We start from the raw sequence: 17,012 nt of genomic DNA, 5'->3' as shown, positions 1-17,012 counted from the left end.
CTCCCTCAAGAATTATATAAATGATCCCAAGACTCAATTATCTGTAAATTGATAAGCCAACCTTTTGGCTAATTCTACTGTTAGAATTCTTGGTCGATAAATTTCTGTAAATTCTATCTTTAGTCCATCATAATAACGAGAAACTCTTCGGACTATAATGTTGAGATAAACTAAGTCAACACAAACTACTTACCCAACGTAGAAGGGGTCATATTATGCCTACCGACGAAGAAGGGATTCATAGTTGTTTGCCCTTATAAAGACTAGTCTCAATTTCCGTTTTAGAGGAAGATCCCATCAGCTTTATTTTAATTCATTTTAAGTGAATTAATATCTAGCATGCGTGAATGAATAAACTAAGGTGATGGCTTAAACTGTGTGACATCTGTATGTCTATGAAAACTAACATACAATCTATATGAGTCAATTTTCATGCATTTTAGTAGGTGGTTTGGTTTTAGGCGGAAAATGATGCATTAACTAACAAGTGAATGAAAAGCAATAAGAACGGTAAAACGTAAAACAAAAATAAAGTCCTAGTGTGGCCTATCTATCAAAATGAACATAAAATACAATTTTGGAATCCATCCTTGGACCCGAAAAGCTTGTCTTGATGTTCCATCTTAATCCATGTAGCGGGAGTGAGCTCCAATCTCCATCTTTAGTCTTCTTTAAAATTACAAATTAAAATTACATAATAAACCTATTTACATTCTAATTTCAAAACCGTAATAAATAAAGAAAACCAAACGGAGATGCGAGATCTCAAATTACATTAAAAATTATGTCCATCATTACGAAAACATAATTTAACTAAGGCCACACTAGGTATTACAAATTACAACCGATTGCAAAAATACGTAAATAAAACCATTCAACGATTCATTCAACAAAAAATGCATCAACTAAAAATTTAACATTCAAGACATAATTCCTTAATTATGTAGATTAATTTCCCAAACCACCTATTTAAATGATCAAATTAAGTGACAATTCCTCAATTACTCACATTAATTTTAATCTTAATTCAGATTAAACTTGTAATATGAATTTAATCCAACATTATTTTAAACCTCTTTAAAATAATTAGGTATCTAAAATTGTGAACTTCTTCACAACAATTGATCACACATTAAAGATTTAATGTATAATCAATATAGGCCAAAACAAACAAAAGACAAAATCCTTTTTTTTTTCTTTTGGTCTCGGCTGAACAGTAAAAAAAACAGATTTTTTTTTTTTTTTTTTATAATTTCAGCACGGCTGAAATAAAAACGGGCACCAAAAAAAAAATTTCTTCCTCGGCAATTCTGCAAAAACCGAAAGAAAACAGCCTATTTTTTTTCAGCTCACAGCATAGGTAAAAAAAAAATTACAACAGTTTTTTTTATTATTATACACGGCTGATAGAAAAACGAAAACAGCCCAAGTTTTTTATCAATTCGGCATTATGCCCTAAACAAAAAAGGATGAACGAATTCGTTTGTGGTTGCTATTAGAACAAGATTAGCATATAAATTAATGAAACAAGATTAACCATATATGCCAAAAACTATATAGCAAAACAAATTATCATCATCAATCAAAACTATTCCATTTACATTTTAATTTAATCCTCATTAAATCAAACATCTACAAATTCGTCATATAATCATTTTAACTAATTAAAACAACCATATGAAAAATCAAAATGGAACTAATTAAACAAAACCAAGAACAAACACACGGCATCAAAAAAAAAACCAAGGCAAAAAAAATTCCAGCCGTTTTTTTTTTTTTTTTTTTTCCGATTTTGTTTAAATCCAATTTATGAAAATCATCAAAATAATTTCGTGGCCTTGTTTCTGATACCACTTGTGAGATTTATCTGTATGCATCCCTTTAAATTCAAGGATTATAACGAATAATAAAGTGACGATTACGAGTCATAAAACTAAATTGCATAAACAAAAGCATAAAGGATTAAGAAATAACCTTCGGTCCTAGCAAAGTAGCAAATACGGCCTAAGAACAATATCAAAGTTGATATTCGCCTATCAGTTGCACCCAAGATGATATGAGATATGCCCTTAACTTGTTGCTAGAATCGATTCCTCAAATTTTCTGTAAATTAATTAGGGTTTTGTTTTTGTGTTTTTAGATGAGAGGCAAGGATGAGTTTGAATGATTAGGTCAAAAAAATAAGCTCCCTCTTCTTCTTATTCTAATCGGAAAAAAAAAGTGAATGGAGAGTTTTTTTTTCTTCCTCATTTCGGCCCAAATCCCACCGAAATAATAAGGATTAAAATCCTTATTTTCGGTTATTCCAAAAATGTATAAAATGTGTTAAATATAAATTGTCATCTGGTGAGGATCGAACCCATAACCTCTTGGTTTGAGTACCCTTACTATTACCACTATGACACATTCATCTTGTTGATTAAATATAACCGATTACATTTAATTACGAATTAACATATTAATTCGTCCAAGCTTACATCATATACATTAATTAAATATAACTTATTATATTCAATTTACGAATTGACAGTTAATTCGTCTCAACTAATATTATTTAATCGGCATTAAATAATCGTCTCATCAACACATTGACTAACTGTTTAGTCATATAAGGCATCCATGTGATTACATTTCCATAACCACATCTCTCAAACACATCCTTTAGGTGTGACCTTTAGGGACCAGTTGATCACCGTCATTTGTATGATAATAACGTCAAACTTTCTAGCAAGCCAACCGTTATTAGGTAATCGTTAATCAACTGATTAAATACGAAGTATACCCTTGTGAACCTTTAAGAGATTAACAAATGTTATCACACTAATTTGTGGAGGACACAAGCTCCAACAGTAGAACAAACAAACCACAAAATGTCGGTTTCAAGTAAGTATTATCTAACTAAAATCCTACAATATATCAACATATAGATACCCGTATCCGTCGATATTGGAATTTATAGAAAACCCGACAAACACCCGATGATGATAGGACGACATGTATTATTTAGTTGTCATTGTCATTATTTGGAACTCGTTTTACGATGTAGAATGGGCGTCGTCGATGAAGTATTTTATTAATTTAAATGATATTTAAGTTAATATTTTTTTAATTCGAATTTATTTTCTTAAGTTATTTTATTGAAAATAAAATAGATATTTGATTTGAAAAATCATTTTTAAGTTACTTGATTTGAAAAATCAATTTAAATCGTTTTATAAATCGTATTTGAAGAACTCGATTTTTACGACGATTTTATACGCGATTTTGAGCTCGTTTTCTACTTGATCTGGGCTCGATTTTCGACGCACTTTCGGCCCAATCCCCTCTCCTCCAACCCGTGTTCAAATTCCAGCCAAATCCCACCACAAAACCCTGGTTTAGCCCTCCCAAATCACGTCCCAAACAGCCCACACAACCAGTCCATACCCTTCCCGTGTTCAGCTTTACCAAGCCCCAAACCCGCTCCAAACGCCACTTAAACCCGTGCCCATTAACCCTAATCCATACCCTAGTATCCTACCCATATTAACCTAGCTTAACCACCAAGAAAAACCCCTCCTAAACCCTACACGAGCTCACAAAAGCTGCTGGACAGCAGCAACGAAAGAAAGGAGCCCGACTGCTTGTTGCTCTCTTTTACCCTACTTTAACTCCCTATAAATACCACCCCTATGCCATAATTTCATTCCTCTAAGTTCTCCATACATACTACCATCACTCACCAGCATTAATCTCCACAAACAAACCCTAGTGGCCTCTCAAAACTCTCGACAAAACCGAGACATCCAAACTGAGAAACAGTTTGTGTCTCTCTCGAAATACCATTCGTTTCCCCTTCAAATCTCCATTAAAATTCGAGTTTCTTGCTCCTAATTAACCATATAACATCCATCTACATCTTAGACAAATATTCACGAGCCAAATTGACCTTGAGAGTACACGAATCCCCTCGAAAAACAGAGTGTCATACACTCTGTTTTCGCGGCTTTTCCTGTCTGTTCAGTTCTGTTTGTGCTCGTTTTTCGTGCCCAATAACTCAGAACGAGCGTGGTTTGTTTTAAGATATTTACTATACTCTCTTTCTAGTTTTCAAAACATCTTTTAAATCTAATTTTCACCGAGAAACGAGTGAGAAATTGCAGTTTGAAAGTTGCTGTCCAGATTTACCAAAAAACGTGTTGTTGCTTTGTTCCTTCGTCGATGACGGCCTCTCGAGATAAAATCTATGATCGATTACGACCCAAAACGGTGTCAACGATACATGTAGGTTGAGGGTGCATTAAATCCTCCTCTTCTCCCTTTTATTTCGTTCTTTTTATGTTTGTTTTTTATTGTTCGTTTTTACATTGTTTATCGTTATGCATCGTTTGATGTTGTTAACTATGAAACTAGTTTAGTCCGAGTATGAGTTAAAGTACCACCATGAACACCCGTGTTGATTTGAGTTGGGAAATAAATCCGCCAGATCGGTCGGTCGTATCCCCCTTTTCATTTACATATCCTCGTGTTCAAGGTAGGGCGTTAATAAAACGAATTTTAACTTTGTTCCTCGCTTTTGACCCCTCGCTTGTTTCGCTCAATTCGGCCTGCCCTAGGACCCTTTGCATGTTAGTTCGACCTCTGATTGTTAACATATGACTCATTTAGACAACATTAGATCGATTTAATAACCTAATTAGACATGTTAGGGTGCTTCGACACAAGCATTAAAATCGGTTAACAATTCTCTAATCTAATTGAATGCATCTCTCTTTTCACATGATTTATCGCTAGTATAAGAGTGCGCGATTAGCACCTTCTTATTAACACTCGACAAGTTAATTTAATTAGCGAACTTGACCTAATTCGACCCTTTAGGCCGTGTAGAGCACTCAGTTTTAGGCGAAGCCTTCTAACCTCTTTTATCATCGATTTCTAATGTACATCCCGTATCGCTTTGCAAATCTATCTAAACCAATGAATCTAACCTAAGGATTAGGGTATGTAGGTCATGTTTGGCCGTGTTTCTGTAGTCCTTTTCTCGTTCATTTTATCTTTGTCTCGTTGTTTCGTATCTTGTAATTACTTTGTGTTTATCGAGTCGCGTTTTGTAACTTGTTTGTAATTAGTTTTCCTTTATCGAGTCAAATGATTTCTAAAAAACCTTAGTCTTGTTTGGTTAGATGGTTATGCTCCAATTCATGTAAGAGCGTAGTAAATTGCATGTTGCTTAAAGCAACATGGCCCGATTTATGCTAATGCAGGCTTTGGTGCGTGACCTAATGTCTAATTCGATGAGATTAAGCGAAAGCACGCATTGCGAGGAGTGACCCAAGGCCGTGAGTTATGTAAACCGTGGGCCACCCCTTGTGCATGTTTTCCTAGGTCGGATTGGCCGTATAGGGTGTTGTGTATGGTGTCGTATATAGCAATTGTACTTAGATCGAGTTGTATCTTTAATTTCTTGTTGTGTCGGCATGAAATGCCTGGGTTGTAATAGGGTAGATCCCAACGGCTCCCCCATTCCCCTTAAGCCTTGTTTGCTTTGTTTTGTATGCTGTTAGATCAATCAACCCACATGCTAAATTACAACTTTGACAAAGTTAATTTAGTTGCATCTAAATCGACATAGAAACTTCACATGTTAGGGTTTTAAAACGACGTTTGCATATCATACATCGTAGTAGCTACGACCTTGTTTGAAATCCGATACTTGACTTAGTAGAGGCCGTTATTGACGGGCGGGGTTAGGTGTCCTTATGGGCTTCCTAACACGTGCCCTCACCCCTTACTCAATATCTATGGTTTGTGGATCCGTCTAAATACCATTGGATTACGAGAGTCATTCAAATCGAGTGATATAGGGTACAAGTCTTTATCTTTAATCACTCGTAGTCGATTGGCTTTATGCTTTTCGATGAAAGGAGTAAAGTTGACTTGAACGGTTCCAAGTTCCCATAAAACTTGGTGGCGACTCTAATTTGTCTTAATTCGATTCGAAGGAACCTCGAGTCGATAATGCCTCCTGTGGATCCCGCGGACGCAGATCCCGCGGGCGTTGTCCACAGTTTGGCGACTCCGCTGGGGACTAGAGGACTAGTTACACTTTGTTTCTAGGGTCTTTTCCTCCGAGGTGAAACTTGAAAAGAAAGCATTGGAAAGTAAAACATTACTCGTAGTGCTACGATTCATGCATAAACCCTTAAGGACTTTCCCGGGCCGCCCCAGCGCTTCTTTGTGACGCGTGGGGAGTGACGTCCCACTATGCTAGGTGATTTCACATTGCTTGCTTCCGCTCCGCCTCGTCGTGGTTCTTGAGGGTGAGGATGCTCTTCTAGGTACTCTACCTAAAGGCCCTTGTTCTATTAGACCCGAAAGGATGGAGGGTATAGACCTTCTTATAGAAGACTTGCCGAGACTTAGAAATGTCTAGGAGCATACATCCTTATAACATGAGAATGACAAAGTGCATGGTGAATTTCCCAAGTCCTTTTTTCAAATTTTCCATGTCAATTTCAAAACCGAACTTTTGAACAACTTACTTTCAAAATAGCATGGTTTTAAAAACGCGGAATGCTGCCCAAGTAGGACTAGATTTTTTCGGCTCAAAATGAGCTTTTATAGCCGGCATGCTGCCCATTTTAATCTCATTTTCAAATCGATTATTCGTTTTTTCAAATTCAATCCAAAATGCCTATCGAACCTTAACCAAGCATGAAATGCGTCGAGTCATGTCCGGGTCCTGGCCATGTATGGCTAGGCGTGTTTTGTCCCAAGTGTCTAGAACACGACCTTGTTGGGTCACCCAAGCTCACCTCTTGGGCTTCGAGTCATGTTGGTCTACCTTTTGGTCTAGGACAGTCCACAGAAACGTGCAAGCTAAGCCATTGTGGACGTTTCATACGAACCTAAGGACTATGTTGGTCCAATCACGGGTTTAGTCACACCGAGTCCAGTTTAGAATCGAGTTATGATGGTTTGGGTCGTGTCGTTTTGTCGAGTCCAAAATGAATCGAGATCTAAATCCAACCGTGAGTCGAACCTTTTGGTTAGTCAGTCATAAGTCGAGTCTTTGTTTGAGTCAAGTTGGTGTCCTGTCCTTAAGTGTGCAGGGGCTCTTACATTTGAATATTGACTCAGTTCGGGGTTTTCTTGTAGAAAGGCCGCCAAAAACCCGACTTCAAGCAATGGAAGACGCTGTTAACAAACTCACTGAGGCCGTGAACCTCATGAGGGCCAGCATGGATGTGATCGAATCTAAGCTGGGTGAACATTCCTCCACCCCACCTCTGACTGATCTGGAGAAACGGTTCAAATTCATTGAAGACCGTCTGAAATTCTCCCAGGAGAAGAACATCCACTACGAAAATGCTAGGGCTTATGCCCCAGTTCAGGATAAGTTGCCCACAAACATGGTACTCACTGATATCCCAAAGTTTAAGGGCACAGAAGATCCGATCCACCATGTTAAGGCCTATAAGGGGTACTTAGCACTGAAGGGAGTACTTGCTGACATGCTCTCTGAATTTTCGCTCAATCTCTGGATGAACACCCGAAGGCGTGGTTCTATAATCTGGACCTTAAGAATTTCCCTACCTTCGAAGATATCACGGTGGAGTTTTGTAAGCAATATGCTGACAATGTCGAGATTCAGACCAATATAAGAACGCTAGAGGTTATGACGCAGAAAGAAAAAGAAGGCTTTACTGAATTCCTTGCAAGATGGCGCACTGAAAGCGTGAAATTAGCCAAGAAGCCTGACGAAGTTGAATTGGTAGATAAGTTCGTAAAGAATCTACGACCTATTTACCGCAATGCTCTGAAATACCAGAATTTTGGCTCTTTCAAAGAATTGATAAGAATCGGGATAAAGGTAGAAGATGATGTCATAAGGGCAGAGGCTGAAAAGCCGAAAGGGTACCAAGGGGCCTCATCGTCTAAGGGCAAGGCCCCAGCAACGACCCATATTGATGAAGCCATCAATCTCTTAGAAGGGCAATCGAAAAAGTCGCAACGCCAAACACCTAGGGCATTCACCGATATCGGATGCACTTATACATACGCTCTCCAAAGGCTCATAGCCCAAGGAAAGCTGAAGCCTATTGGTCCAACTCCGGATCCTCCCGCTGATCAACAAGGTAAATGGTATAAACCAAATGCCTACTTTTCCTTCCATCAAGGAAAGGGCCATGATACTGAAAGGTGCTATCGACTGAAGCACGAAATCCAAGACATGATTGAAAATGGAACACTCCCGATCCCAACTGTTAAACCCAATAACATCACCAATCCATTTGGCGATCACGCCAACTTTGTTTCTATCGAAGACAATGTCGATTATTCCCATCTTATCCGCCCATGTCACTTGAAATGGGTGTTTATCGGGAAAATATTTGTGGATTGCTCAAAATTCTTGCCAAACCCGAAGAATGAAATTCATGACGGGAGTCTTGCTATAGAATGTTCTCCTCTCATTAACGAAGTTAATAAAAGACAAATCGACTCACCAACCTCCATCACTGGCGTAGATCCTCAGAGGACTACCTCGGGATGGAGGTAGACCATCAAAGGGATCAAGGATAAGAGCCGAACGACTAAGCTGACAGCTGAACAAGAGAAAGCTCAAGACCAGATTTGAAAATTATGAGTCGGGAGCTGTTTTCTTATCTTAGTCGAGTCGAGTCTAGGACTTTCTTTTCTTGAATTTGAGTCGTTTTTTCCGCGATGACCTAGGGTGTGTCCTAGGAATCGTTCCTTCGAGTTTTTTAAGCATTTGTCATTCCAATAAAAGTTGCAGTTTCGTTTCCAAATATGTCTTGTTTCCAATCCTCAATCATTCCGAAACATGATAAAATGCACAACACACTCAAAGGCATCCCTGGGGTAGAAATATGTCCTGTTTCAAAATGTAAGGTACACTAGGATCTCGTGTTTGATTCCTTTACCTATTCCATGTCTGGCGGTAGAAAACCTCCATCAGAACCAGGTCTTATGACAAGCGTTTAGATGATTCAATGACGAACCCGGACTAGCTCCTTGTTTCCCCTATAGATGATGGAAGGCAAGTCTTTTCCCCATAAAATCATCCCCTCTCAAAGAGAGAAGAAACCAACCCGTTCTAACAAGGAATTGTTAGTTCTGACCCAAATTAGTTGGCGAAGCCATGTTTTCAAGGTATATCCGTTTGTGACTAGGAGAATGAGTAGAAGACCATTTTTTCAAAAAGAATGAAAAAATGAGAAAAAGAGAAAAATTGGAAAAATGAAAAAATGAAAAAATGAAAAAAAAAAAGTGATGAAAGAAAAAGAAAAAAAGAGATGTTGAAGTTATTGCAGAACGCTTTTGAATGTCGAAGTTACGGAAGCCAGAAGTCAAGTCAAGTACCCATAGTTGAAGTTCAATGGGCGAAGCCCAAAAGTGTAAGTAGTAACCTCTTTACCCTCCAAGTCCTTCCTGAGACAGTTACAAGGGGATAGTCGGGAATTTTGAGAATCATTCCGCTCGTGTCGTTACACCCAGCCTTTAGGGTCCAGATATGGAGATTTGAACCCACATCGTTTTCCTAACCCATTTGCACTCGGGTTTCATCAAACCCGAGACACCATCTCCATCCACATCAGCAGCCATAACCCTTAGCCTTAGCACCACAAAACAAACCTTCAGCATGATGGTTTACCTTTGAAACCTATTTTTACCAAGCTCCACATCCCAAAGAACCACAGCCTTTTGTACCAACCCTAGACACGGGATTTAACAGTGCCTTACAGGCTAGAATGGGATACGACATGATACCTTAGGTGAAACCTTCGAGTGTGTACACACAATTAAAATGCCAAGTTTATGCACCTTGATCGAACTACGTCGGATTTGATTTCGCTACACGCGAATACGTAGGCAGTCCTTCAGATTAAAGGATTCAATCCACTCATCAACCAAGTTATTATCTTGTCGGTTTCGTACGGGTCTTAACCAAGTCCAAATGAAGCCACCTTTGTTTGAGTCGGTCTTAGCACTCGATGTAGGCTAGGATAAGGATATAGGTTCAGATGAGTAGTGTCAAGTCTCGGAATGAGCTTTATCGAACGGTTTAGGCAAAGATGCCGAGTCATATAGATGTAGGTTTGTGTTGGGAACAGAAAATATGAAAAACCCGCTGAAAAGAAAGAAGGCGTGGAAGAAAATTAGTAAAAGCCCGCTGAAAAGAAAGAAGGCGGTGACAAGAAATGATGAAAACTCGCTGAAAAGAAAGGAGGCGATGAGAAGAGTGACAGAATGTTCCCAATAATAGTGATGTCTGATGTCTAAGTGTTCTCATAAAAACAGTCTGTGTTTAGTGTCTGGGCGAAGCCAACGTTGTTGCTCCGTGAGTTTAATCCACCTTGTCAATGCCAAGTGATCTTGATTCCCATGTGCCCTCGGGAGCACGCCCATGCCATACGATATCTCCGTCCTAAGTCCGACGACCTTGTGATTCCCATTTGCCATCTTTTGGCACCAGAATGGCCAATTTACATTTCTACCCCCAACAAGTCAATAATTGAATTAAAACTCGTGCACACTTACGGTTTGATTTTCCTTTTTTGTTTTACGGTAGCGGGCTACGCCCATGTTATTTATGGGTCATACAGAGTGTCTGAGTCGTATTTCCTGCTCACCCGTCAAGGTTCGATTTCAAAATGCCAAATATTTCAGAATTCCGAAATTTCAAAAACTTTTTGCGAATTATGGATAGATGATCCAAGTAGTGGTACATTTTAAGTCAAGGTTCAAATCTCAAAGTTCAAAATCAATTTTTGGGTCGGCGAACCAACATCCAAATGATTCGTTTCAAATTCAAATTTCGGGTCGATGGCCCAACATCATAAGTGATGTCAAATTCAAAATTTGGGGCGATGGCCCAATTATTCAAAATCTTCAACAGGTTCAAATTTCGGGTCGATGACCCAGTCTTTCAAATTCAATTTCAGGTCGACGACCCAGCATTCCAACACTTCAACTTCAAACCTCGGGTCGATGGCCCAACATTTCTAAGTGATGATAAATTCAAAATTCGGGTCGATGACCCAATTATTTAAAATTTTCAAATTCAATTTTCGGGTTGATGACCCAATCTTTCAAATGATCTAATTTTAGGATCGATGATCCAAATGTGCTTATGTGATGATTATTGCTAGTACGTTTTTGTGTTTCAAATGTAGCAGGATATGCTTCAACTGGGGGCTCTAAAGTCTTCGACTTTAGAGCCATTGCAAACTGGGGGCTCTGAAGCCGTTGGCTTCAGAGACCATTATCAAGATGTAAAGGATGACATCCACCAATAATTCAATTCAATACAAGAGTATGAAATGGAAGAATTCTGTAGCTGAAAGCAAATGATGAAAGCGGCGGCAACCTCCTCGGAAAGTCCCGTCCCATTTGGACACCTGCCAGCAGATGATAAGCTTTGGGCAAGTGTCAACAGATGATGAATTTTGGACAAGTGCCAGCAGATGATAAATTTTGGGCAAGTGTCAGCAGATGATGAATTTTGGACAAACGCCAGTAGATGATAAACTTTGGGCATGTGTCAGCAGTTGCCGAACTACGACGCGGGTTTGATTCCGTCAGAAACGGATACGTAGGCGCCTAAGGATAAGGCTCAATCCACCATATATGCAATTTTACGGGTCGACGACCAACGATGACAATTCGACGCAACAGAAGCAAGAGTTAATCCCAGACGAAGTTTCAGGTATGATCTTTTCTTATGGCTGGCGAGCTTATATACGCAAGTCTAATGGATTATAAACGACCCGCGGAATCCTCAGGTCGAGAGGGACCTGGGGTATACTTTGACTTTCGCCTTGTCCAAGCCTCAGTCAAAGTGGGGGCTCTGTAGATACCCGTATCCGTCGATATTGGAATTTATAGAAAACCCGACAAACACCCGATGATGATAGGACGACATGTATTATTTAATTGTCATTGGCATTATTTGGAACTCGTTTTACGATGTAGAATGGGCGTCGTCGATGAAGTATTTTATTAATTTAAATGATATTTAAGTTAATATTTTTTTAATTCGAATTTATTTTCTTAAGTTATTTTATTGAAAATAAAATAGATATTTGATTTGAAAAATCATTTTTAAGTTACTTGATTTGAAAAATCAATTTAAATCGTTTTATAAATCGTATTTGAAGAACTCGATTTTTACGACGATTTTATACGCGATTTTGAGCTCGTTTTCTACTTGATCTGGGCTCGATTTTCGACGCACTTTCGGCCCAATCCCCTCTCCTCCAACCCGTGTTCAAATTCCAGCAAAATCCCACCACAAAACTTTGGTTTAGCCCTCCAAAATCACATCCCAAACAGCCCACACAACCAGTCCATACCCTTCCCGTGTTCAGCTTTACCAAGCCCCAAACCCGCTCCAAACGCCACTTAAACCCGTGCCCATTAACCCTAATCCATACCCTATTATCCTACCCATATTACCCTAGCTTAACCACCAAGAAACACCCCTCCTAAACCCTACACGAGCTCACAAAAGCTGCTGGACAGCAGCAGCGAAAGAAAGGAGCCCGACTGCTTGTTGCTCTCTTTTACCCTACTTTAACTCCCTATAAATACCTCCCCTATGCCATAATTTCATTTCTCTAAGTTCTCCATACATACTACCGTCACTCACCAGCATTAATCTCCACAAACAAACCCTAGTTGCCTCTCAAAACTCTCGACAAAACCGAGACATCCAAACTGAGAAACAGTTTGTGTCTCTCTCGAAATACCATTCGTTTCCCCTTCAAATCTCCATTAAAATTCGCGTTTCTTGCTCCTAATTAACCATATAACATCCATCTACATCTTAGACAAATATTCACGAGCCAAATTGACCTTGAGAGTACACGAATCCCCTCGAAAAACAGAGTGTCATACACTCTTTTTTGTGACTTTCTGTCTCTGTTCAGTTCTGTTTGTGCTCGTTTTTCGTGCCCAATAACTCAGAACGAGTGTGGTTTGTTTTAAGATATTTATTCTACTCTCTTTCTAGTTTTCAAAACATCTTTTAAATCTAATTTTCACCGAGAAACGAGTGAGAAATTGCAGTTTGAAAGTTGCTGTCCAGATTTACCAAAAAACGTGTTGTTGCTTTGTTCCTTCGTCGACGACGGCCTCTCGAGATAAAATCTACGATCGATTACGACCCAAGACGGTGTCAACGATACATGTAGGTTGAGGGTGCATTAAATCCTCCTCTTCTCCCTTTTATTTCGTTCTTTTTATGTTTGTTTTTTATTGTTCGTTTTTACATTGTTTATCGTTATGCATCGTTTGATGTCGTTAACTATGAAACTAGTTTAGTCCGAGTATGAGTTAAAGTACCACCATGAACACCCGCGTTGATTTGAGTTGGGAAATAAATCCGCCAGATCGGTCGGTCGTATCCCCCTTCTCATTTACATATCCTCGTGTTCAAGGCAGGGCGTTAATAAAACGAATTTTAACTTTGTTCCTCGCTTTTGACCCCTCGCTTGTTTCGCTCAATTCGGCCTGCCCTAGGACCCTTTGCATGTTAGTTCGACCTCTGATTGTTAACATATGATTCATTTAGACGACATTAGATCGATTTAATAACCTAATTAGACATGTTAGGGTGCTTCGACACAAGCATTAAAATCGGTTAACAATTCTCTAATCTAATTGAATACATCTCTCTTTTCACATGATTTATCGCTAGTATAAGAGTGCGCGATTAGCACCTTCTTATTAACACTCGACGAGTTAATTTAATTAGCGAACTTGACCTAATTCGACCCTTTAGGCCGTGTAGAGCACTCGGTTTTAGGCGAAGCCTTCTAACCTCTTTTATCATCGATTTCTAATGTACATCCCGTATCGCTTTGCAAATCTATCTAAACCAATGAATCTAACCTAAGGATTAGGGTATGTAGGTCGTGTTTGGCCGTGTTTTTGTAGTCCTTTTCTCGTTCATTTTATCTTTGTCTCGTTGTTTCGTATCTTGTAATTACTTTGTGTTTATCGAGTCGCGTTTTGTAACTTGTTTGTAATTAGTTTTCCTTTATCGAGTCAAATGATTTCTAAAAAACCCTAGTCTTGTTTGGTTAGATGGTTATGCTCCAATTCATGTAAGAGCGTAGTAAATTGCATGTTGCTTAAAGCAACATGGCCCGATTTATGCTAATGCAGGCTTTGGTGTGTGACCTAATGTCTAATTCGATGAGATTAAGCGAAAGCACGCATTGCGAGGAGTGACCCAAGGCCGTGAGTTATGTAAACCGTGGGCCACCCCTTGTGCACGTTTTCCTAGGCCGGATTGGCCGTATAGGGTGTTGTGTATGGTGTCGTATATAGCAATTGTACTTAGATCGAGTTGTATCTTTAATTTCTTGTTGTGTCGGCATGAAATGCCTGGGTTGTAATAGGGTAGATCCCAACGGCTCCCCCATTCCCCTTAAGCCTTGTTTGCTTTGTTTTGTATGTTGTTAGATCAATCAACCCACATGCTAAATTACAACTTTGACAAAGTTAGTTTAGTTGCATCTAAATCGACATAGAAACTTCACATGTTAGGGTTTTAAAACGACGTTTTCATATCATACATCGTAGTAGCTACGACCTTGTTTGAAATCCGATACTTGACTTAGTAGAGGCCGTTATTGACGAGCGGGATTAGGTGTCCTTATGGGCTTCCTAACACGTACCCTCACCTCTTACTCAAGATCTATGGTTTGTGGATCCGTCTAAATACCATTGGATTACGAGAGTCATTCAAATCGAGTGATATAGGGTACAAGTCTTTATCTTTAATCACTCGTAGTCGATTGGCTTTATGCTTTTCGATGAAAGGTGTAAAGTTGACTTGAACGGTTCCATGTTCCCATAAAACTTGGTGGCGACTCTAATTTGTCTTAATTCGATTCGAAGGAACCTCGAGTCGATAATGCCTCCTGTGGATCCCGCGGACGCAGATCCCGCGGGCGTTGTCCACACAACACCATAGATTTTCCATCAAACAATATGAGATTTCTCTCATATAGTTGTAAGCTTACTCGAACACCAATCCATGAGCTTACTCAAACACCAATCCATCAAACAAAACAAACAACGAAGAATTTCATTTGAGAATGTCTTAAGCTTAATAAGGCCTCTTCCCAGGCTATCCATTTCATCTAAAGATAGCTATAATGACTACATTCTAAGCTTAACAAGATCTTCAGCCAAACTAACTCAACGAATAATAACACAAATGCTCAATATTCACCTAACAACATCAGAGCATACTACAAACAAAACACAACTCCAAACTTTACAATAAAGCACCAAAATTGAGAAGGAAAACCTGCAAATTTATCTACAAAAATGGGAACAACAAGCTTAGCCTATCCCTTCTCCCACAAAACTCAAGAATCAACTTAATATAAAACTCTTCCTCAAACTCCTCCTTCAATCCAAACTTCAACAAAACCAGGCCCCATCCCATACCCCTCATCAACACCTTCTAACCCTTCATTATCAGCCACCACCCTGAAATGACTCAATGAGGAAATATAGAAGGGGAGTGCTGGATACGCCACATTATTGTTAAAACATGACAGTCTACTAATCAAGTTAATCAAGCAACAAAATCGTCATCTTCTTACCTTGATTCAATCAACTTCTAAGACATGAAAATAATACTAACAATCACCTTATTTCACTTTGCTTCCTCTTATTCTGGTAAGTTCATGATCATCGTCATTAGCGCTGTCACCACCAGCCTCGGACTTCTTCATCACCATCATCGTTGGAACCCATGTTGGTGTCAATGCCTGCAAGCCAAAAAGAGTGAACATAAAAAAATGGCAAGTGAAAGCAGAAGAAACTCACCCTGAAATCCTAAATATAAGAGCAGTGCAATATTCAACAATGTTCGAACCTAGATACGTATAGACATAGTTGTCTGATACACTTAGACATATACCATCCTACCTATCTATCGATTATCCTCCATATCTGCACCTCCATTCGGATCAGTCAAACAAAACCCAAAACTATCTATAAACTCCATCGAACAACATTAAAAAAAAATAAAGATCAAACAAGTTAAGCAAAACCGAAGATCAAACAATAAGCCCATAAAATTCAATATTTACCTTATTAATAAGATCAAGATCAAACAAAATGAAAAAAACCCAAGATCAAACAATAACCAATAAAATAAGTTAACAACCATGGGTGATGGAGAATACCTTTTTATCTTCTTGAACAGTATAAAAAAAGAAATTCTTGAGGTGAGACGCAAAGGTGGAGGTGAAGGGGAATTGTAAACATGAAATTTTGGGATAAAATCATTGAGGTGAGAAAATAATTGACGGCATCAAAGCGCTGCGTTTTGGACAGAAAATAAGCAAAGTTGTGTTCATCGGTACTGTTCATTAGGAATAGTAGAAGTGCTTACCCACTTTTTAGTAAGGGGTATAGATAGATATAGATAGATATAGATAGATACCTCGAGTTTTTTGGAGTTTGATGGTGAAGAGTTAAGAACGATAAACACCTAAGAGAGGGAGGGGGTGAATTAGGTGTGCCTTTTAAAAAAATTTCTCATTTACTTGGTTAATGACTAACACAAGTAAGATCTATTAAGTACGGGTTTGAGAAACTTAATGGATTGTAAGTTCACAAATGGTACAGCAGTCTATGCAACAGTATGAGAGACTGTTGCACAGCACTGGCAGCGAGATTAACGTGTGAAAGTGAAATGATAAGAAAACGTGAAAGTAAATGAACAAACAAGACGATGTTTAAAAATTGGTTCAGCTCCTACTCCGGAGCCTACGTCCAACCGTTATTTTATTGCTTGTTTAGAAATTTACTCAAACTTAACTAAACCATTACAATGAAAATAACTCGCCAACCTACTCCGGTTGCAATTGCTTGAAGCTACTCCGCTTCAAGACTTTTTCTTGCTCAAAGCTACTCCGCTTCAAGACTTAAAGTTCTATCTCAACGGTTTACATAGTCAGAATCTCAATGGTTCACTTAAG

The sequence above is a fragment of the Silene latifolia genome, chromosome X (assembly GCF_048544455.1).
Source record: "Silene latifolia isolate original U9 population chromosome X, ASM4854445v1, whole genome shotgun sequence".
Classification (NCBI taxonomy): Eukaryota; Viridiplantae; Streptophyta; class Magnoliopsida; order Caryophyllales; family Caryophyllaceae; genus Silene; species Silene latifolia.
The sequence above is the reverse complement of the archived record's forward strand: the minus strand, read 5'-3'. Positions refer to the sequence as shown.